Consider the following 25,101-nt stretch of genomic DNA (forward strand, 5'->3'; position numbering starts at 1 on the left):
ATGGGATATTTTACTTATTAATGGAAGTGCTTGAAAAGAGCATGTAGAAACACGCAGGGCCTATTGAGATCTAGGTTAGAAGTGGCCCTCTGTCACTTCTGACATATTCTGCTGACCAAAGCAATTCACAGTACCAGCCTAGATTAAAGGGGTTGGGAAACAGTTTCCGCCTCTTGATGGGACATCTTCCAAAGGACATGGATTCAGGAGGCATGAAAAAAATAGGCGACAATAAATCTACCACAGGCTTTTATATTCTGTGTGTTCTACCTGAAGTTGGGATAGATACATGGCTTCCATTCTCATTTCTTGGTCTAAGATGACTGCAACTCCAGCCATTACACTGATTTTCCAAAGAAGATGGAGTAGGAAGGGGGGGAAGGGCAAGTAGGGCTCTTGCCAGCCTTCTGTCCCACCCTAGTGAACTTGCCCTGAAGTCTCATAACTTTTGTGCTTACATCTCATTGGTTACCCCTGGCTATAGGAGAGGCTGGAATATATAATCTCTTACCTATTACCTTGTATCCAAAACAAAATTTTGATGCTATGGAAACAGAGAGGACAGATATTGAGTAGATAACCAACACTATCAGACACATTTAACACAGGTGCCAACTTTCATTTTGTACTTATTGTTGGCCAATATCATCAGACTTTCTGACTTTTCAAAGTAAAATTACAAATATAGAAATTTTAGGTAAAATCTCTTGTTTTTTAAATATTAGCATTTAATTCAAATATATTTTTTAACTTTTTATTTTGAAAGAAATTTAGACATAGAGAATTTGTAAAAATGTAGAGATGATTTCTGAATACCCTTCATCCATCTTCCCCTAATGTTAACACTTTATAATAACTGTAGTATAATTATCAAAGCCAGGAACTTTTAAATGGTGCAATATTACATGAATCAGGAGTTGGCAAACTTTCTGTAATGGAATAGATAGTAATTATTTTAAGCTAGTGTCTGTCACAACTGTTGAGTTCTGCCTCTGTAATTCAGAAACCATAGCAGACAATATGTGAACAAATGAGGGGAGCTCTGTTACAATTAAACTTTGTTTACAAAAACAGATGGCAGGCCAGGCTATAGTTTGTCAATCCCTCCTATAAACTAAGCTATAGACCTTATTCAAATTTCATTAGTTTTCCCACTAATGTCATTTTTCTGTTCCAAGTTCCAATCCAAGATCCCATGTTGTATTGCCATGTCTTCCATCTATGACAGTAATATATTTTTCTTTCCCTTTCATGAACTTGACACTTTTGAAGTGTTCTAGTCAGTTATTTTGTAGAATGTTCTCAATTTGGGTTTGTCTGGTAGGGCTTCTCAAGATTAGATTGAGGTCATGCATAAATATAAATGTGTGTGTTTAAGTGAGTTAATTTAAATACGTATTTTCCCTAACTCTGTCCACTGGGTAGGCCTAAAATCAAGGACACCTCAGTAGCAATGAACATACCCAGCACCCAGATCTTGATCTTTAAGCATCATTCCTTCAATAAAAGGAACCAGGGCTCCTTGGAGAGGTGATTCATTCCAGGGCTGAGGCAGGAGAAATACAGTAAGTTTCCCAGAATATTTATGTTGTCAAGAGCTAAAGAAGCACTAACATGGGAAATTTTGAGTTGTATCTGTGTTACCACAATAAAAAAAGTATTAAAAAGCAAAAAATTTGCAAGCCTGTCAAAGGGGTACAGGAACATATTGACAACTCAAAGCTGGGAAAATTTGAGCAACCAAATAAGTAATGAGAGTTTTGGATTATGATCCATAGAATTAAATAAATGTCCATGGTTACATGCTGTTATAAATAAATGTAATTGAATAAATAAATAAGTTTGGGAAAAGGGACAACACTCTTTTACAGGAGAATTCTAGTTAATAAATATAGAAGCCATGCAGGAAATGGAAAATTACCATTAGGTAAACACCACAGTAATAATTGTTGCAGGCCTGATCCACTGATGATGCTAAAATTAGTGGATGAAAGTTTATGGAGAATGGGATATTTGCATAGTGTCAAAGTATCACCTTCGAGATACTTATTAATTACAAAGGAAAAAAATAGTAACTGAAGTGGAGAAATGTGGCCGACGCCACCTTACCAAATCATCTAGGTTAATATCACCTGTAAATCACAATCCCCCAATCCAGAATTTTTTAAACATCAATTTGGTTAAACAGTGAGAAAGTTCTGCCTTTTGTGCCATCAGTTTGCAGCCTCTTCCTAAAAGTGTACCTTTGTAAAAAAAAAAAAAAGTTGTCAGGAGAAAGGTGGTTTATTTTCTTTGTGTGACAGTAAATTGTATTTTCTTGCCATTTCAAAAAAATCTATTTTCTTACCAATTATCAAAAAGTTGAAGCATGACTCAATCACAGCAGGTTAAATGAAGTCTATATGTGTTTGGTATACACTGGATTCAGTCATACAGTTGATAGAATTTACAGAAAGAAAACAGAGGTCATGCATCTTTAGTAACCACATTAGATTTAAAAAAAAAATTCAAGACGCTATTCAGTGACATCTTTTGGTCAGCGATTCCAAACTTAAAACCCATATAGCCTATACTTTTGCTATTCTATTGAATTAAATATATCCCAGGATGTCTTTCTTTCTAACAAATATAGCTGATTGCCCTGCTTTAGGTACTTACACTTTAAGTAGTTGATAAAAATCCTTATGCTTTTTTTTTCCCTTTTTTCCTCCAAAGTTCTATTCATATTTTTCATTACTTAAAAAAAAAAAAATACCCATGCTCAGTTTTGTTGTGTATTTGGTTAACATCAGTTTCACCTAGAATCACTTTTCCTTATCAGGATTTCAATTTATTGAAATGTGCCACCCAGTTGAAGATTTTATAAGTTGAATACCTAAAATCTGTAAGGACCTCTTTAAGAAAAAATATAAATTTAAGGATTCTAAATTCCTTCTCCCCTACATATTTTGGCTGAAAATGCTTTGATTATCTCTTGACTTTTGAATATAGAAATAATTTTGGAAGATTCTTTTCTACAGAGAGAATAGAAAGATACTACAAGTCTTTCCTCTAGGATAGCTGTTCAAAGTATATTCTTTATTACATAGTTTAGAAATGTTTGTTTGGACATCACAACTTGCTATTAGTAGTGGCATGTAAACTGCTTTAGAGTTATCAAATTTTAGAAATCTCTTTTGCATATCTTGAATATGTGAGCTCTAAGATTTCACTGCATTTGAAGTTTGCTTGTACATTTTAAGCTGATGAATCTATCATCAGTTTCTCCTCAATGTTCTCCTCGTTATGATCACAATGAGTTTTGTTATCTTGTCAGTATTTTGTGTCAAATCAGTAAGAAATTTAAATGTTCCCATGTGTGTTCACATAATTTGCTCCTCTTCATTAATTAAACTAGCAAGCAAGATTCGATCCATTACTTTTAAATTCACAATTTTCCTCTTAATGAATTAATGCTTTTAGTGTGGTCTGAAAATTATTTTGGTTCAAGAGGCTTCTCCATGTCAAAATGCAATCTATTGATTTAATCATTTTAATTGTTTTTGTTCATGTTCCATAAAGTTTTTCCTTGTTTTCCTCCATTGTTTAATAAATAAATTTAAACATGACTTAGGAAGTTGCCCTTCTTATACAATCAAAACAGAGGTTTAATTGATTACTTGTTTTATGATACCTTCAAAAGCAACTTTCTGTATTGCAGTTAAAATGGCATATTCAGACTTTATCAGCTTTCTAAAAAAATGTTGGTGAGGCTTTGAAAATACATTTTAGTGCCCTTAACATGCTGTCATATCTATACTGCAAGGCTTAAGAAGCAGACTACCCCATGCATATATGCCTGGTGAGGGGGCACATTTTTATCACAGTGTAACCTAGGTCCTTCGTCTTTGAGCCACAGTGCTAGGTGAATCCTGGGTGAAGGGGTTGGAGAATTCCTGGAAGCTGTTCTTGCATTGAGGTGACCAACCAAAACTGAACTAGAATGGGATTGACTATGAACCACATCAATATATCCCACTGATTACAAACCAAATGCATCCCCAACTCAACTTTCCCCTTAGCTGGAGCCCCACAATATCCATAGCCACTCCAGCCCCACTCAGCACATGGAAAAAGGTGATGCTGGAAGTTGGAATGAAAAGAGACACCTGTCCTAACCAGTTGTGTTTAAGATGCCTTACTTTTGCATATTTTACAAAAACATAATCATATAAACATATTGGTAGGGCCCTTCCCAGGGTCTTGTCTGTAAACAAGTGAGTGGTCTTGACCCTTTAGCTTTATTGTCTTCACAATACATCCACCCGTATTGAAGCCAAGTCAATAAGGACACTGATGACTAATTAGTTACTGAGTATTGGCAATTCAAAGAAAACTTGAAATGCCCTAAAATCCTACACTTGATGGAGGTTTCTCAAATTTGACATTTCCATTCCTGTACCAAAATCAAGTTGTGAAACTTAATTTTTCTAAACTACAAATTAAAGGAAAAAATTAATAAATCAGTTAATCAGTTTGGGCCTTTCTTGGAACAGGCCTGTGCAAGTGAAGGGTTCTAGATTTTGTGATTCATTCATTCATTTATGAATCAGTTTCTGTTACTAATTTCCTACAACATTTTTTTTGTGATTCATTCATTCATTTATGAATCAGTTCCTGTGACTAATTTCCTACAATATTCTATTTATAATACACAAGCAGCCTAGGATGTAAATACTTTATTTTGTCACCCACAGCCTCTAGGGTTGACCTGTCTGATGTGCCAGTGCATTACTCATATTTGGCTGAGTAATAGATACATCCTGTATAAGTTATCTATTGCCATGAGATGCTATATTACAAGCAGCCACACAATATTTCTCTATTTATTTAGCTCAAAACTCCACAGGGTTCATCTGATGTAGGCTGGGCTTGTTCATGCATCTTCAGTCATCTGCAGGTTGACAAGGTGGCTCTGCTGACTTGGCTGGGTGTAATTACACACATTTGTAGAGTGTTGGTTGGCTCATCTAGGATGGCCATGGCTGTGTTGCCTAAGGACACTTGGTTTCTCTCCATAAGTCTTTCATTTGGCATCACCTAGCCTGGACATGCTTTCACCATGATGGCAGTGGTGCAAGAACATTCAAAAATGCAACCAGCATTTTTCAAGCCTCTGCTTGCATCACGTTTATTAATATCCCATTGGCCAAATCAAGTCACATGGCCAGACTCAGAGTCAGAGAGGGAGTGACCTGCAAAGCCAGATGGGGAAAAGCATGGATGTAACGAAAGATAAAGAACTGGGGTCGGTTTATTTTTTTGCAATCAATCTAGCACAGTGTCAAAAACTGAACTCTTAATTTTCCTAACCAACACATTTGAATCTGTCCCCCTCCAGCGATTTCCCAGCTCAGTACAGTAAGTGGCCCTGCTATCCAACCTGCTGCTCAGGCCAGAATACCTTCTCTGACACCCTATCACCAATCAATAAATCATCTATACTTGCAAAGTATACCTAGAATCCAGCCACTTCTCACTGTTTCCCCTTCTGCCTCACTAGTGTGAGCTACCATCATCTTTGCCTCTGATACAGTAGTCCTGCTTTCAATCTTGCCCTCCTGCAGTGTTTCTACCACACATGGGAACATATTTAAAAATGTAAATTAGACCATGTTTCCTTCTGTTCCCAGCTCTCCAATGGCTTCCCCATCCAATTCTAAGGATATCCATGGTCTGGTCAGTGGCTACTTGCCCTGCCTCATTTTTATACCAGTCTTTGCTCACCAACTCTGTGACAGACAGACAGGCTTCACTGTTGTTTCATGAACATATATGGCCTCAGGACCTTTGTACATGCTATCTCTGTAGACCAGAACACTGTTTCCCCTGCTGTTTAAAATACTTCCCGTTTCTCCTCAAATGCCACCTCTTGGGAGTCTCCTTCCCAGCCTCTTTTTCTAGAAACCTCCTGTCTCTCTTGTTCCTGACCACCTTTTTATCTCCTCATAGGCACATGTTACTACTGGATATTATAATGTATATTTGTTGAATGAAATTTTAAAAAAACTAAAGGAAAGGGAATAAAGTTCTGGAATGTTACACATAGTGTGAGGATTTTCCCAAAATAAGTCTCATAGGATATGGGAGAATCAATAGCGTAGGAAAACCCTAACACTGAAAAAAGTAATCCCTACCACTTCTGCTTCTTTAAAATGTGTGTGTGTTGTGTGTGTGTGTGTGGTGTGTGATGAGAGGAGAGAGAGAGAGAGAGAGAGAGAGCTAAATACCATGTTTACCTGGAAAGGTTCTAATCATTCTCTGTTTGCTGAAATAGATCTGTAAATGTAAATTAGAAATATATAGGAAAATATGATTAGCATCATGTGAATTGTTTTTACAGCAAGCTCTGTGCTCATTGTCTATCTTCTTGTTCTCTCCTAGCTTTAACCTCAGGCCTCAGGAGGCTCTCTGGCACACCAGGGAATTTGGAGTAACTGTTGAATAATTCCATGTCCCTCCTTCAGCTGGGCCAATGGAAAAGGACCATTTATCATGGTGGGAACTTTTAGATCAAGGGCTTTACCCTTTCTCTCTTCCATGTGCTTCTTTGGCAGCCTCATGGAGTCCAGGAACCAATATTTACCATAATGTTTTAAAGTGCATAAAATATAATACTGATGGTTAGAGAAAAAGCCGATCATGTTGACATACAGATGCCAAAACGTTAAATAAAATAAATTTGTGATAATATGTTTCTTGATTTTGCTATATAATAAAATCTAATGGCAGGTCAAGTAACTACCATACACTCAAAGTAGCAGTGAGTGCAAATGGTATTTCAAGGTGTCTGCAGTAGTTGTAACATGGTATGAAAAATGTTTGTGTTTTCTTGGTCACTGCTCCTTCTAACTCTACTGTGGCTTGTTGCCTGTTAAAGAAAGGCTGATAACAAATATATAATTATTTTCTAATACAAATTCATGAACCCTTGAATTCTGTTGAAAGACCCCCCAGGGGCCTGCAGTTAAGACCCCCAGTTAAAAACCCCTGCTTTACAGAGGGGAGGGAAGGGAAGTGGCGGTTATAAAATTGAACATGGTGGCACATTCTTCTCTGTGTGGATCTGTGAGTTTCCAACCACCTCTCTCACTACCCTTCTCCCATCTCGTCATACTTCATAGGAAATCTACACACAGCAGGATCGGCATGAAAAAGTGCAGATTCCTTGAGGTGGAGGTTGGGGACTCTTTGCATTCCTGAGATATTACTATTATCAGTTTTGGGGATGTTAACTTTTACTGATTTCTGTATCAGATTAAATTTTTTTTTTATTAAATTCAGTTTTATTGAAATACATTCACACACCATACAATCATCCATGATATACAATCCACTGTCCACAGTATGATAACATAGTTATGCGTTCATCACCACAATCTATCTCTGAACATTTTCCTTACATCAGAAAGAACCAGAACAAGAATAAAAAATAAAAATGAAAAAAGAACACCCAAATCATCCCCCCATCCCACCCCATTTGTCCTTTAGTTTTTATCCCCATTCCTCCACTCATCCATACACTAGATAAAGGGGGTGTGATCCACAAGGTCTTCACAATCACACTGTCACCCCTTGTAATCTACATTATTATATAATTGTCTTCAGGAGTCCAGACTGCTGGGTTGGAGTTTGGTAGTTTCAGGTATTTACTTCTAGCTATTCCAATACATTAAAGCCTAAGAGGTGTTATCTATATAGTGCATAAGAATGTCCACCAGAGTGTCCTCTCGACTCCATTTGAAATCTCTCAGCCACTGAAACTATTTCGTCTCATTTTGCATCCCCCTTTTGGTCAAGAAGTGTATCAGATTAAATTTAAGTTCCTTTCTATATAATTCAAACACTTGGGAATTTTAATAACTTTTAAAAATCTAATGTATAGTGTTTTAAAGTATCTGAAGGCTCTTACACGTACATTATCTCCTTTTATCCTTTGAAAATTGTGCTATAGTGCTAGGACATACTGCCATTACCTTGGGTTTAAGATGAGGAAGACTAGATACAGAATGGTTTAGTCAGTTGAGTTCAGAAAGCAAGTACAAGCCAATGGGGCTAGATCCTGGGGATTCTAGCAAATATAAACTTTAAGTGGTTTTACTGTTGGGTCAGAAAACCAATATATCCAAACCTAATTGTTCTCTCGGTTTTTCAGCATAAGGAATAGTTACTCATAAAATAAAAGGCAACACATTATAAACAGCTCTTCCAGATGAAAAGAACATTAACATGAGGATAGTACCTGTGGTTCACAGCCCTAAAAAACTCAATCTTCCCATTATCTCAGGGGAAATGCCTTCTAGATGGAGGTCAGCCATTCAAACAGCATATGTTCCAGTAGGAAAAATGAGATTTTTTTTTTTTCAAATCGAGTTTCAATATTACCTGAAAAGGGAAACAAAATATCGCCCAATCCATATTTGAGGGAATCCAAAGGCAGCACATGGTTTTGTAGGCTTTCAAGAAGCGTCCCTAGAGAGGATGCACTGCAGTTGACAAATGCATAACTAATTACTGCAAAAATGCTGTCCCACAGGTCACAGTTATCTTGCTTTGAACGAAAGAAAAATCCAGTTCTGAGTGGATTAGCTTTTCTACTCCCCAAGTTATTTATTAGCATTTTTAGTGGTCTGTTAGGTTGTTTTCTCCCATGGAAACAGAACACACCTTATTCCAACACTGAGGAAACTGGGAAGGATGCTGAGTGCTGGCTCTAGGTATTTTATTTTATAGAGATATGAAGATCGCAGGGGCAAGTGAATAGCAGGAGATAAATGTGATGTTTTCAAGTCCTCAGAGGTGGTTTATATTAAACTGTCCCACTCAGCTTGTTTTCTGCTTGGCTTTTACACTGTCAAACCTGATAATGAAATCCTTTTGTGTACCCAGAATTTACCTGTTAGGTGGGAAGAGGAGACAGTCAACTGAAGTGAGATGGAATTGATCAGAATATTCTATGAACATTTGAAGCATCTGGCTGAAAGCATAGAATTATCCATGTTATAAAGTATACACAAAGGAAAGCTACCATAGAATGGCTCAGTGGTGAAGATCTGTTGTCAGGAAGGACAATTAATATTAATTTCTTTGGGAAAAGTTCTAGCATGGTAAAAAATTGGTTGAAATAAATTTTGTTTTTGGTTACCTTCATATAACTGATTTATTTTTCTCTTCTTACTCTAATGCCCCAGAGTTACTGGGTAACTTTAACCTAACAGGATTTAGCATCTTTTGTGATTTCATAACCTGTTGGAGTTCATGTGGCCAGAAGTCAGTAGTCATGAGGCCAAGGTTATAGGCCTAATCTCTTGAGATACAAATGGTCCTGTTTTCCTAATATAACAGCACTGAGTTCATATCAGACCTACCATTCACAGAAATTAGCACCGTGGGGTGTAAGGGGAAGCGGATGGAAGGGCAAATAATGCAGCAAACGTTAAGATTGCAAGGACCTGTGTCCAAGCCACCTTAAAATATATCATCCTTGAATGTGAAGAGGGGAAAACGGTGTAGGGAAGGGAACTGGTTGTAGTAGTATAATTGGTGGTAAATTTTTGTTCTGTTTTACATAAAATAGAATTTCAGAGATTTTTGTTTAATCGTTTATCAATGAGCCAGGTTTACTAATAAGCCCAGCATCTTAGGGTCAGGGCCATTGTAATGCAGTTTCTATATATTTTTAAATGTGTTTCACGTAGGAGGAGCTGATGGTCGACTTGCCCAATACTGAGGAGCCAAATTTCCAGAGAATCTGTGAAAATGAAATGTACAAAGTGACATAAACTTATGTGAAAATTTAGTTATGCTTCTCTGATGTTATATTTCTATTTTATAGCATATTTATATCAATATCACAACCGTAGAAATAGTCAATTATCTGGTGTTAAGTTGAAATGTGGGTGAGCAAGGACTTTTTTTTTTTTTTTAATTATTCAGCGGCATCAGGTAACTGCTTTTTGGGTTTAAGAGCTAAATTCAATTATCTAAAATGTTGTTTGATTTGGTTTTGCTTTTAATAAAAATACGTGCCATGTCTTCTAGTATTCACTTCTGACCAGGCATTTTACATTGGCTGTTTTCTCTTTATCCTCAGAACCATTCTGTTAGAGAAAACGGTGCCCATTTCCATTTTTCAGATGAGTAAATAAGCTCTGAGAATAACGAATTGCCCCAAATCCCACCACTGGTATAAGGTAGAGCCAAGTCTGTTGATGCCAAAACCAACCTCTTCCTCTTGAAGGTTGGAAATGCAAATATTAAATTTAATTGGCGTCAGTACCTCATATTGAGATGTGCGTTATCAGTAGGTTCAGAATGTATAGCTGTTATTTGAGCGTATTGTACTGAATATGCAGACGGCTGATTTTAAGTCAGTAATGACAATTGAGCTCTATCAGAAATATATAAATAAAGGCTTCTTAGTGGCCTATTTAAAGAGAAAGAAACTTGAGAGAAGAGTTCACTTAGTGAGTTCACTTGGGCATATGCTAAAGTCAGTTTATTGCATCTGATATTTCTTTCATAAATTTGGTGATATTCAGTACAGATAGGAAATTAAAATAAAATAAATTCTTATGGAACAAACTCAAATCAAATATTGATTAATTATGTGAAAGATGTAACGATAATTGAAAAATATAAAAATAAGTAAGAAGCATTTAATTGTTTTTATTTTTCTCAATCAAGGTATTATTTTCGTAAAACATATTGAATTATCTTACTGTTATTCATTAGACTCATGATTATCACAATCCTTAAACTGCATTCCCAAACAAGGTGACTTGCTTTTCCTATGATAATCTGAAATATATGAAGAGAATATCACAATACTCTAAAAGGAAATTACATCTAATTATATTTTAGCTAACTTTTAACTAGATTAAAAACTCATAAAGAGAACTGAGCTTCCGGAACCATCCTTCTAGGACTTCTCATTGCTGCTCAAAGCATTCCTTTAGCACATCCTACTGATCTTAAAACTGATAGTTTAAGACACAGGGTATGCTTTTGAGAAGATAATTTTAGCAACAGATTGCTTTTCATGATCTACAAATAAATCGAGGTTAAATGTCACCATTTAAAGATATCGAAAATCTTTGCAACAGCTTTAAAACAAAAATTTGTATTCCTAAGGGAGTCTTACCCGTTTTCCAAATATGCCCCAAAGTAGACACATAAAGTATGATTCCTCCTTTGTTTATGTCACAAAGTACCACATTCTTACAGAAAATACAGGTCCTCTAAATGTGTTCTTTGCATACTTACAGTTAACTGAAGTTTTATATAGAAATAAAATCAGGTATTTGTTAATATCTCCCAAGAAGAAAGATGGAGCACTTTTCTGGGTATAGTCTGGGTTGTCCTTTAATGGTCAGGGTGGACACTCAACCTGTAATTATTTTCAGGGAAATTTTCTTTAGACTTGCCTGAAAATTCAATGAACAATAATTAGCAGGTAGAAGAAAAGAAGCAGGCTCTGGAATTTGCCTTTTTAATAGGATAGGAGAGAATAACCGCTCTCAGTTCTCCAATCATTCATGAAGAATCTGAAATCTGGTTTTAGCCCCTTTCTACCCTAATAATAGTCTTTATTATTTACTCATGTATATGGCAGCAAGGTTCGGAACTTGTAAGATCCACATAGAACTTTGATTCAACCAATATATATAGTAAACATCTACAATTACTAACTGACAGCAGGGCTAGGTGCCAGAGATTCCAGGACTTATGGCACAGATCATGGCCCCACAGGGCTCAGCATCTACTGGGGAGATGGAGTGGCAGTGATGACGTCATAGAATAGAGTATGTGCTGGACCACAGATGCAGGAAGGCAAGGTGTTAAACGGAGTCTAATCTAGCACTGCCCCAGGTGTCCAGGTAATAATACCAGATCAGTAGCTGCCTGTCTGAGAAAAACAGTAAAGAAACCATTTACAGCATGCAGGCAAATGCAAAGTAAATGAGGTTATGTATTTTATTTTAAAACAGAGCATGATGTTGCTGGGTCCCTGAGTCACGTTGATATTCTGTTGTTACAGAAATACACCGTGGCAAAATGTTTCCGCCTCTTGCCAAAATGAATGCTGAGGAAAATGAAGAAAGCTGAAGCCTTCCAATGAAAAGTTGCCTAACAGAAGTAGCAACACTTCTCTGAAGCCTTTAATTCATCCATAGCCATCATAAAAAGGTAGGGGAATAAATTACTGTATGGTTTCACCCTTTTAAATTTGGTTTTAAATTATTCAGTGTTTTAAAAAGCAGAAACGTGTGTTTATTTATTCAACAAATAGTCATTGGGTCACTTCCACGCACCTACAAACTGTTCTAGGATTTAAAAAAACAGCAGGTGTTGGCAGTATTGATGGGCATGGTAAACAGGTTCATGTGATAAGAGTTGAATGATGGAAAAGAACCAGCTGAGCAGGATTCTGACGCTAGAACCTTCCACGAGCCCCGAAGCACAATCTAGATGGGTCTGCTCAAGGCTCGGAAAGCAGGCCTGTGTAGCTTTGAGAGAGGGGATGTGGAGATGCAAGTTGTAGGGGATGAAGAGCCTTCTAGGCAGGGAAAGGTGTCTTGATTTTACTCCAACACAGAGGGAAGCCATGAAGAGCCGTTAGCAAAGGAATTAAAGTATTTATATTTTAAAAAGAGTATTCTGCTTTAGTGGGTTTTAGGGCAGTGCACCTATTCTGAATAATACGGTAATGGTGGACACATGATATTCCACATTTGTCAAAACCCATGGAACTGTACAACACAGAGTGAACTCTCATGTAAACCGTAGACTTTGGTCGCTACGAATATATCAGTATTGGTTCATCACTTACATAGCAAGTGTACCACACTAATGCAAAGTGTTAATAAGAGAAGAAACTGTGTGTGTGGGTGGGGAGGGTATATAGGAATTCTGTACTTTCTGTGAAATATTTCTGCAAACCTAAATCTGTTTTAAAAATCCCATTTATGTTGGGATCTAAAAAGAAAGACTGTTCTGCTTTATCAAGGCTAATTGGTAGGGGTAGGGGTTCAGAAGTAGTGGAAAACAGGGTGCTGTTACCTGGGTAAAAGATGATGGTGACTTGGCTTAAGAACGTGGCTTTGGGGATGCTGAGAAGTGCATGGATTTGAAATATATTTTGTATCTGTTTCAGCTAGATTAAACTGGATAACAACCAATATCCATTATGAATCCCCAAATACCAAATATAATTCTAATTTTCATGTACAGGGTGTTCTGCTTTTTGTGTTTTAATATGCAATCATCAAATTGTAGCTTATTCCACTCTTTCAAAGAACTGCTTACAACATGTGTATTTTGGGCCTGCTTCTGAAACTTAGAGTGGGTTGGTGTCAAATTGTGAAAAGAAAGAAAAATTTGCCCTGAAGCCTCATGTTCTAGGTGGGTGATCTTGTAACATTTTTAGACTTGAGCCTTCCAGACATATTTATATCTCCTCTCTGCTTCCTGTGTGGTTCGTGACTTCTGAGAATGTTGTTACTGAAACACTGAGAGGTAGCCTGTGTGAAAGGTGTCTTCCTAGAAAAGAAACATGAGTTTTTAAGGGACTATTTATCAGTCAAGTATGATTTCAAGACTAAAAGTCTCATACTGGATTATTCCTAGATGGCACATTGAAGGAAAAACTAAAATACAGCTTAAAATTTGTGTTATGAGAGAGAAACTAAGATGGCGGCTAGCTGAGACAGGGTGAAAAAAAACGCCTCCATGAAAAACACTAGCTAAAAACCAGAAAGTGACCTAGAATACTGGTTACAGCGATGCGGCAGCTGGACGAGGGCTCCTAGCTCCAGAGGGGTCGTATACTTGGTGAAACCGGGAGTCGGCATTCTGAAACGAGTGCGTAAGCTGTCTGGAAGACCCGGAGCCGCTCGGCGGGTTGGGGAACCAGGGTTCAGCATTTGGAGACCAGCTCACTCTTATAAAAAAAAAAATATGAGCAGCTCCAGCAGCAATTGTAGGAACCATGCAGTAAAACACAGCAAGAGGGGGCTGGGCCGGCCTCTCGGTGTCTGGCCGGGAAGATAGCTCTCAGCAGATACCATTGGGTTCGGGGAAACGGAGGGGAGAGCTGGAAGCAGAAAGAAACCCCACGGCTAGCAGCTGGCTCCCCGGAGGGCTGGATAAACTCCTGCCCAGGGCCGTGCCCACAGCCCAAAGCCCCGCCAGTTGTCCCAGAGCTGGGAAGGAGGAACTGTGCGAGGAGGAGGGGGCTGAGATGCCCCGCTCAGCCATTTTTGCTTCGGGCAGGGAGTGCGCTGCTGCACGGCCCGGCGGCCCAGGGCTTCCCTTGTGGGACAGCGCTCACTGGTGATGTAGCACAGCATTCCCTCAGCTGAGCTTCTGGAGGAGCACAGCTGGGAGGGGGGATCCACTTGGAGAACCCAGGGACGCTACGCCAAGTCCGGTGGTTTATGGATCAGCGAGAGAGATTGGGTCTGGGGCTGAACTGAAATGAAGGCTTAGACTCTTGTGGCGGCCTTGAATCTCCGGGATCCTGGGGGATTTGAACATTAGAACTGCCCTTCCTCCCTGGCCACCCATACACACACCCCACATTCAGGGCGGACGGCTCCAGTAACACACTCAAACTGAGTTCTCCAACTGAACCCACAAAAATCATTTCCCCACACAAAGCGGAAACAAGGTTGAGAACTGACTTGAGGGATATATGTGACTCACAGACACCATCTGCTGGTTAGTTAGAGAAAGTGTACGTCACCAAACTGTGTTCCTGAAAAATTAGGATCGATATCCCTTTTTCTTTACAACTTGAAAGAACCCTATCAAGCAAAACAAATGCCAAGAGGCCAAAAACAACAGAAAATCTTAACGCATATGATAAAACCAGAAGATATGGAGAATCCAACTCCAAACACACAAATCAAAATATCGGAAGATACAGTATACCTCGCAAAATTAATCAAAGAACTACAATCGAGGAATGAAAACATGGCAAAGGATTTAAAGGATGTCAAGAAGACCATGGCCCAGGAGATAAGTGACATAAAGAAGACCCTCGAAGAGCATAAAGAAGACATTGCAAGAGTAAATAAAAAATAGAAGATCTTATGGAAATAAAAGAAACTGTTGGCCAAATTAAAAAGACACTGGATAGTCACAATACAAGACTAGAGGAAGCTGAACAACATCTCAGTGTCCTAGAAGCCCACAGAACAGAAAATGAAAGAACAAAAGAAAGAATGGAGAAAAAAATAAAAAAAATCGACATGGATCTCAGGGATACGATAGATAAAATAAAACATCCAAATTTAAGACTCATTGGTGTCCCAGAAGGGGAAAAGAAGGGTAAAGGTCTAGAAAGAGTATTCAAAGAAATTGTTGGGGAAAACTTCCCCAACATTCTACACAATATAAATACACAAATCATAAATGCCCAGCGAACTCCAAATAGAATAAATCCAAATAAACCCACTCCAAGACATATTCTGATCAGACTGTCAAATACTGAAGAGAAGGAGCAAGTCCTGAAAGCAGCAAGAGAAAAGCAATTCACCACATACAAAGGAAACAACATAAGATTAAGTAGTGACTACTCAATGGCCACCATGGAGGCAAGAAGGCAGTGGCATGACATATTTAAAATTCTGAGAGAGAAAAATTTCCAACCAAGAATACTTTATCCAGCAAAACTCTCCTTCAGATTTGAGGGAGAGCTTAAATTTTTCACAGACAAACAAATGCTGAGAGACTTTGCCGATGAAAGACCTGCCCTACTTCAGATTCTGAGGGGAGCCCTGCTGGCGGAGAGACAGGGAAAGGAGAAAGAGATACAGAGAATTTTAACAGACATATATAGTACCTTACATCCCCATCACCAGGACACTCACTTTTCTCTAGTGATCACAGATCTTTCTCCAGAAGGGACCATAAGCTGGGACATAAAACAAGCCTCAAGAAATTAAAAAAAAAAAATTGAATATACTCAAAGCACATTCTCCAACCACGATGGAATACAAATAGAAGTCAATAATTTTTGAACTGTAATTCCACTAGTTACTTCCTACATGATATAAAATACACAAACTCTAAGGACAAATCAGTGGTTTTGAACTCAATGTAAAATATGTAATTTTAGACAACTATATAAAGGTGGGGGAATGAAGGAGTATAAGAACATAGTTTATGTGTCCTATTGAAGTGAAGGTGGTATCAAAGAAAAACAAGATTGATATGTATTTAAGAGGTTAATTTTAAGCCCCACAGTAAACACAAAGAAATTATCAGAGAATATAACCATAGAGATGAAAAGTAGAGTTTGGGTTAAGAGAAATGGGGGAAGGGGCAATGGGGAGTTAAGAAATGAGTGTAGGGTTGCTGTTTGAGGTGAAGGGAAATTTCTAGTAATGGATGGTGGGAAAGAGCATTACAGCATTCTAAATGTGATTAATCCCACTAATGAAAGGCTAGGGAGGAGGTGGAATGGGAAGATTTAGGCTGTATATATGTTTCCACAACTGAGAAAAAAAAGCAGTCTAACTAGATGACAATTGAATGCTAAGGATGAACTTGGATGGGATTGGAGGATAGAGGACAGGTGGCTCAAAGGGACACAGTTGAGACATAAGGAAAAGGAAATATAGAATGTAAGCTTTGTATCATTGTTGAATCTATTATACTGCTTAGCTGCGCTTAATGGGATTGCATAAAAGAATGTTCTTGTTCATGGGAAGTGTATACATGAATTATAGTGTATGTTCAAGGATGTGTGCAGCTAACTCTCATATGTTCAGAAGACAGAGCAATAGATGATGGATGATAGATAAGGAGGGAGAGAGGGAGGGAGGGAGGGAGGGAAAGAAACAGCGATGGGACAGCATGTTAAAGTTGGTGGATTGAGCTATCGGGGGAGGGGGGTCAGGGTATGATGGAATTCTGTGTATGGGGCTAGTATTGTTTTTGCAACTGTTCTTATAACTTTGAATTTATTTCAAAATAAAAAAAATAAGTATAAAGAATGTTTTTCTAATTGAAAAGAAAAAGAAAATAGTTTTGCTCTAAATAACTGATTGTTTAAGAATGTAGGATGAAGCCTAAATAAATACAGAAAGTTGCAAAAAAAAAAAAATTTGTGTTATGAAAGGATGAGACTATATTGGTGTAAGCCATGTTGGCCAGAAAAACTGAAGCTCTTTTCAGGGATGGCTTCTTGTTTTTGGAGTATGGGGTCGTTGTGCAAAGCCCACCTTGGAGGGGTGGGAGAATGAAGAGTGCAGGCTGGAGAATGAAGAATGTATATGATGATCTTGGCAGGTAGGTCCAAGATTGCAAGAGGTCGATAGCCACTGTTGCAGCATGGACCAACCCCAAAGTCTGTGTTCAGAAGCATTATTTGTGATAACTCATCTGAACCATCTTTTAAGGGCTCAGCAAAGCACCCTCCAATACTCATAAGTTTTTGAAATGGTTCTAAATGTAGATGCTGTAAGTACTCTCCCTTCCTCTACCCCAGACCCCACTCGCAAGTCCCTGGTCATCATAAACCAGGCTCAGCATAGGACTCATGAGCATCCACTGGGTAGACACATGTAAGATTGTAATGAAGGCAAAGGATCTGGTAGAGCAGGAGAAAGGAAACCCAGCTAACATCAGAGATCAGAGAGGTCCCAGAATTTGACACAGCTCCAAGGTCCTTTCTCAGTTGCACAGGATGCACTTCGTCTTCCTATGGTGAACCACCAGGAATCATGTGTGCCACGAGCTTACTGAGGAGTGTTTTACACCACACTGATCACCTTATTAAACCAGGCTGTGTGATCAGGTAGGTAGGTGCAAACCTTCAATCTATACAATTTCAATAAACAGCGTAGACAAGCTAGTACAGGAGGCCTCCAGGGGAGTTTTGGACATTAAACAGCATTTTATAAATCACTAGTACATTTCACCTCTGGTTAGCCAAGGATCGATACCATGGCTCCAGGTATCCTTCAAAATAAGCACAGAGCTACCCCAGACCAACTTCAAGTTCACTCTCTCCTTGTACAACATTCAGAGAACTGAGCCATAATGAAAACATCAGAGAACAGCTGAAGTTGTTACACCACATTCTGTGATTGATCTTGTCATCCACTGGACTGGAAACAATTCTTTGATTAGCTTGAGATACCATTAAAAGGCCAGGCTTCTCAAATGGAAGTCAGAGTGCCTGGAAGAAATGATTGGCTTCTGAAGCAATAAAGTAAAACAGAAAGGGTAATAGTGTCTTAGGTTGGTTTTCCCAGAAGCAGACCATGAGACAAGGATTTGGATAGTGGTGTTTATTTGGGAGGTGATGCCAGTATACATTTTTAGGTGAGTAGGGGTGTAAGACAGGGAGAAGGATTCCAGAAAAGGTGCTATCACCGCTGTGGCCAGTAGTGGCACAGACCAATTAGGGAATTCTGGAATACTGGATAGAACATGCCTCTGAGTTATCCCAAATAAGGGCAAAGGAATTGGGGTATTGAGCCACTTTCTCTTGTCTGCCCTTGATTGAGGACTGCTTCCCCTGAGTCAGTGTGGGGTTATTTAACTCTCTGGCATTTGTAGCTGACCATATGTGTGGACCTAGGGGAAACCTTAAAGCAAAGAGTCCCAGATGCTTTCTCTTGGAAGCTGCCACCAGATCGGCATGCAGAGAAAGGATTCAGGATCAAAGGGCTGTTATATTAATTCAGCATCTTCAGTTTCTGTTATAAGAAGTGATGATTATGATCATATTAATACTGCTATCATTTATTGAGTAACTATAAGCCAGGTACTATACCAAATGCTTTGCATACATTTTCTCATTAATTCCTGTTTTTTTAAATACCAGCTACATGCCAGGGTGAAACACACACACACACACAAATTTATCACCACAATCCTGCAGTATATACATTATTCCAGACATCAGTTTATTGATGAGCAAATAAAACTCAGGAAGGTTAACCAAATTCACTGAAGTTACACATCTAGGAAATGTTAGAGGTGGGAGTCAAACCCTAGTTTTACTGCCTCCAAAGCCATCCTTTGGGCATTGTTGTAATCACTGGTTAACTTATTAATCATTGATATTTTTCTGATACCCATTTGCTGAGAAGTTGACAGGCACAATTTAGATTTTGAGATACAAAAACAGAAACTTCCCTCTTTTCAAGGAGCTTACATGTTGGTAGAGTGTAGTGTTATAAGGGGTATAATGGAAGTATGTTGTAGCTATTAAATAGAATCAAGGGAGAAAGAAGATGTGTATCAGTTATTGCTGCATGACAAACAACCCCATAATGCAGTGGCTTAAAACAATCAGCGTGTATTATTGCTTACATGTCTATCGGTGAGTTGGGGAGTTCTGCTGATCTGGGCCAGATTTGGTTGGCCTCAGCTGGGGTTGCTCATTCATCTGCAAACAGCAGACATTTAGCTCTGGACCAGACAGTCTAACATGGTTTCACTTACATATCTGGGATTGGCTGGATGTGGCTAGGGGTTTCATTCTCTAGCACAGTCGCTCAGGCTTATTCATATGGCACCTAAGCACGGTTCAAAAGAATGAGTGGAAATGTGCAAGGCTTCTTGAGGCCTAGGCTCAGAAGTGTCACCTCTGCCGCATTATATAGGCCAAAGCAAATCACAAGGCCAGCCAAGACTTAATGGTTGTAGAAATGGACTCCACTTCTTGATGAGAAGAGCTTCAAAGTCACATTGCAAAAGGGCATTCACATGAGAAGATCTAGTTGGCAAAGAACCTACCAAGAAGTTGACATCTGAATGAAAACTTACAGGGTGAGTAGAGGTTCCCCAACCAAAACAGGTGGGAAGAGAATTTTAAGGAAAGAGAATAGGATGTGTTCAAAGACACAGAAAAATGGCATCACACATTGCTGCTGGGTGACTTAGGACTAAAGGCAGGTAGTAATCAGGGAGAGAGAGCAGGCAAGCACCAAAAGAGAGAACGTTAGAGAGCAGTTGTCTGGAAAATGTACTAGAATTCAGGAAGATAGTATTTAACTTGCAGGCAGAATAGTATGTTTATGAAAAAGTGGTACGCAAATGTAAAGGTAAGCAAAGAGAGTTCAGTGGATGAATGCATGGTTAGAAGAACAGAAAACTGCCACTAGATGGTTAATAAAATTATAAGAATATCTCTTATGAGAGGATTTGTAGGATCTATATTTGAGGAAGGAAGGGAGGGAGTGGGGAGGGAAGGAGGCAGACACGTGGGCAGGGAGGGAGGGCTGGCAGGCCACTAAGGAAGCAAGAAAATACCTTGACAGGTACTTGGAGATAAAAGGTCAGGTTTAGAGTGGGCCTGAATCCAAGAACTCCTCAGCCTAAGACTGTGATTGTAGCTTCAGAGAGGTTGGAAGGATGCGGATTGCATGATAGCAACTCTGCAATGCACCTTCCACAGACATGCTAAGCATAGTGAATGGGTTTCTGTAGAAGCTAACAAAGGGCTTGACTAATCAATGCCAAGGAAGGCTGTAGAGCCGTGTTTCCGGGGCAGGTCTCTGGGAGGCAGGTGAGCCCCGTCAACACCAGGGCTGTATTTGTATCGAGATCCAGGTCCGTGTGTTTCTGCTGGGGTTCATGTGTGAAGTGGCAGTTGTCAGTTCATGAATTTCTTCACTCCAAAGAAATGGTGTGAATTAAATAGCAGCCCTGTTCTACAGCTCTCCTAAGCTATTTTCATTGTTCTCCTGAGCCTCGGTTTTAAGGCTGGTAAACTCCCAAGGCACCAGGTGCAGGAAATTTGAGTGTGAGACTTAACAAGCTGACATTAGCATCTTGAGCTCCTGGAGGCAGAGTGGGATCTAGGCTGTGGAAATAAATGCCCGTGAGAACCATGCACGGGCGACCCTGGGCCAAACTATCCACCTTTGTTGGCTTGGGGAATGAGTTGCATTCATTCTTCTCTCCCAAATATGTTCATGATTCTTTGCTCTCTATTTCTAAAAAGTGAGATAATGATTAAATGATTTTTAAAAGAGGCAGAAAATAACAAAAAGGGAAATAAATAACATAGTTAAAGCTGGCGACAAAGATATAAAACCCAGTGAACAAATGTTCTCTTGGGACCTAATAATTAATTAGTTAATTAATTTTCTTTGAGGAGCAGCATGCCTCTTCATTTCATCTCCCCCCTCTCCTTCTCCTCCAGAGGTAACCACTCTTCTAAATTTTTTCTCTACCATTCATTGCTTAAAAAAATAGTTATTCCAAACATGGGCATATCCCTATGTGCTATATTGTTAATTTTTCTTCCTGTTGAGCTTTAGATAATGATCTTGTACTCTAAGAGTTTATAGAAGATTTGCTCATTTTATTCAACATTTATATCTAAGTCATCCATATCATTGCATGTAGTTGTAATCCATTTTCATAGCTAACTAATATTACACTGAGTGATTATACCACAATTTATTTGTTCTTCTATAGATGGGCATTTCTGTTGCTTCCATATTCTGCTCTATGAACATTTTTCTGTGACTCCAGGTGCATATAAATACAAGAGGTTTTCAGGCCTATATACATAGGAGTAGATTGCTACGATGTAAGCTATATAGGGGACCCACCATCCCAGTTTGCCTGGAACTGAGGGGTTCCAGGATGTGGGATTAGCAATGCCAAAACCACGACAGTCTTGGGCAAACTGGTGCGGGTATTCACCCTAAGTACGGACTCATTCATTTTTAAAAGATAAAACTAACTTATTTTCCAAAGTGGTGGTAGCAGCTTACACTCCCAACCAACAGTAAATGAGAATTCCCTTTGAGATTCACATACAATGCTTGGTGTTTTCGAGATCTTAATTTTGCCAGTCAATTGAGTATGAAATGATATCTTCCTGTGATTTGATTTCCCTGGCTACTAATGAGATTTGGAATCGTTTCATACTTTGTTCTCCATTTGTGTTTCCTCTTCTGTGAAATGCCGTTCGTATACTCTGCCTTGAATTTCTGTTGTGTTGTGTCGGACATGTTGTGTGCACCTCTTCAGATTCTTTGGACTTTACTTATGACCACCTAGACCAGGATTTCTCAATAGTGACTGATATTTTGGACTGGATCATTCTTGGCTGCAAGTGTGTGTGTGCTGGAGAATGTGTAGCAGTATCCTTGGCCTCTACCTACTAGGTGGGTAGCAGCATCCCTCCACCATGACAATAAAAAATTTATCCAGATGTAAAAATGTCTCTAGCCAAATGTCCCCCTGAGGAAGAAAATCATACCTGGCTAAGAACCACGCTTAGACCATTAGCAGCTTGCTCCTGTGGAAGATGAGAGAGAGAGAGAGAGAGAGAGAGAGAGAGAGAGAGAGAGAGAAGCAAGGCAGATAAATCCCCTCTCCATGTCTCTCCTCACAGACTGTTCCAAGGTGAATATCCACAGCATTCTCTGAGATGCCCCATGGCACTTAGCACATGCATTTTCCAGACTCATGGCTATTTCTTCGTGGTTCACCAGGAGACAGGGGCCAGAACAGTAACAAATCACCTTGTAGCACTTCCTATCCTTCCCTGCCTCCCTTCTCTTCTCTACTCTCTTTTGCCTTAGGATTGAATATTGTAATTAAAGTATTAGCACTTAATCTGTGCCTCAGGATTCATTTCACAGGGAAACTGAGCTAAAGCAAGTGGTTCTAGAAAGGGTACATGCTATGGATGAGATCCTGGAATTGGATTGCCCACCTGTCTGAAAGCAATAGGGACCCCACTTTTAGCAGTAAATTGGGATGAAAATAAACCCTGGCAGTTAGCAGCATCACAATTACTTAAGCTCTCACCTGCAGTAAAGTGGATGAGGCTTGGATGGAGGGTGAAGTGTTGGGAGGTCAAGGAGCTACAGCACGCAATCAATATTAGAGCAAAGATAATTGTAAGTATAGTGGAGTAGGTTGGCTACTTTTGACCTGCAAACAGAGAGTGTTAAGCTGAGGGTAGTTAATTTCCAGCAGAAGGCATGCCCTGAAAGCCAGAGGGCATCTATGGTAATGTTAAAGGAGACTTACCTAGAGATTGCAAGGCAGGCTGTGATGAAATTCAGATTGAGGATCTGACTGTAAGGTTGTCAGAGCTGCAGAGGAGACTAAATGCCCAGCTTTGTAAGGTCTCCTATTTCAAACTCAGAGCTTTGATAGTGATGCTGAGTCCTGGGGATAAGTTCATTTGAGTGGATGAGATTGAAGGCCTTTAACCCCTAAATTTCCCCTAAACCCTCCTGTTCCAGTTTGCTAATGCTGCTGGAATGCAAAACACCAGAGATGGACTGGCTTTTATCAAGGGGGTTTTTTGGTTACAAAGTTACAGTCTTAAGGCCATAAAGTGTCCATGGTAATGCATCAACAATTGAGTAACTTCACTGGAGGATGGCCAATGGCGTCCAGAAAACCTCTGTTAGCTGGGAAGGCACGTGACTGGCGTCCGCTTTCTCCCAGGTTGCATTTCAAAATGGCATTCTCCAAAATGTCTGCATCAGCTTTCAACGGCCATCTTCAAATGTCTGTCTCAGCTCCTGTGCATTTTTCAAAGTGTCCCTCTTGGCTGTAGCAAGCTTGCTCCAGTAAACTAATCAAGGCCCACGCTGAATGGGTAGGGCCACACCTCCATGGAAATTATTCAGTCAGAGTTATCATTTACAGTTGGGTGGGTCACATCTCCATGGAAACAACCTAATCCAAAGTTCCCAACTTAATCAACACTAATGCATCTGCCCACACAAGATTGCATCAAAGAGAATGGCATTTGGGGGGTCATAATACATTCAAACTAGCATACCTCCTGAGAGGCAGAAGCAATCTCTTGTCCCTTGAGAGAGAAACACAGCCTGCCTTGCCTAATGGTTGAGCAAGGATCTCACTTGAAGCAGGTTCCTTATAAGATGATGCTTGTTCACCTTAATGTCTTTTTCTGCCACTCCTCGTTGCCTCCAAGTTGATAACTACAGTATGGTCTCAGCAGAGCAGTACTAGCCAATCTCCGGGAAGAAATAACCTACACCCTGAAAAATTGAAGGACCTAAAATTTCCCCCTTTTTACCATATATTTGAGTATGGTTAAAAGGAAATTTTAGGTTTCTGTATGTCACTAGAATAAAAACTTTTAAACAACTTTGGAGTTTACAACACAGTGAACCCATTGTAAATGATAGACTATAGTTACCAGTACAATTATAAAAATGTTCTTTTATGAATTGTAACAAACATACCGTACTAATGCAAGATATTAGTAATAGGGTGGTAGAGGAGGTCTTTGTATTTTCTGCATGATTTTTCTGTAAACCTACAACTTCTTTAATAAAAAAATAAAATAAAATAATGAAGGACCTAGCTAATATATACCATCAGAACCAAGGAAAACCCCATGGGAGTGGACCTTGAGGGTATTAGATTGGGGTAGGGTAAAGCTAGACAGGGGAGGACACTTACTCATAACTTGGAGCTGACCCTGATGGTTGTCTGGGATGGTTCTTTGAAGCCTGTGTGCTGTGATGGTCTATAGCAAATGAGGAGACATTTCCATAACTTTTTTAACACAGTCTTGATAACAGGCACAGATGGCTCAGGGAAGAAGGGTAGTAGAATGGATGTCAGATAGGGTTTAGTAGAGGTTCAGTAGAGGTTTAGTAGACTTACCCACCATCATGAGTAGCAAGATGAAAGTCCCAGTCAGGCTGCCTCAAACCACAGGGATCTGATGATGGCTAATAAATCCTGAAATTCTTTGGGACAAAATAATCAGAGAGTTGACTGGGATACTGCTCAATTTGGATACAGAGAAAAGAAATCAAGAGCTCATGAGCCATCTTACCATGCTTGAATATTTAAGTCAAGTCACAGATGGAAAAGGCAGTGTGCTCATCTTTATTCCACTTTTAATTTTTTATACATTTTATACATAGTTTTTTATTTTATATTTATCTGGTAATTCTACTACATAAAGTACTCTCGGTATGGAAAACCAGTTGTTTGCTCTTTTGTCAACCTTTTCTCTCAGTGGCATTTCTCATTGTATAATAAGTAATATTTGATTATTGATTTAAAATGTGGGAATCC

At 39.1% G+C, this 25,101-nt stretch overlaps 1 protein-coding gene across 3 annotated transcripts in view; it reads left to right on the forward strand.

Moving 5' to 3' along the window:
- The window catches only part of PAK5 (p21 (RAC1) activated kinase 5), a 328,406-nt gene that overhangs the window by 128,434 nt on the left and 174,871 nt on the right, over window positions 1–25,101 (forward strand). Inside the window, exon 2 of one of the 3 annotated variants that reach the window (XM_037812290.1) lies at window positions 12,080–12,228. The exons of the other annotated variants lie outside the window; for them this stretch is intronic. The gene's annotated coding sequence lies outside the window, so the exon portion shown is untranslated. The remainder of the gene's footprint in view (window positions 1–12,079; window positions 12,229–25,101) is intronic. 3 annotated transcript variants of the gene reach the window in all.

The sequence above is a fragment of the Choloepus didactylus genome, chromosome 19, assembly GCF_015220235.1.
Source record: "Choloepus didactylus isolate mChoDid1 chromosome 19, mChoDid1.pri, whole genome shotgun sequence".
Taxonomy (NCBI): Eukaryota; Metazoa; Chordata; class Mammalia; order Pilosa; family Megalonychidae; genus Choloepus; species Choloepus didactylus.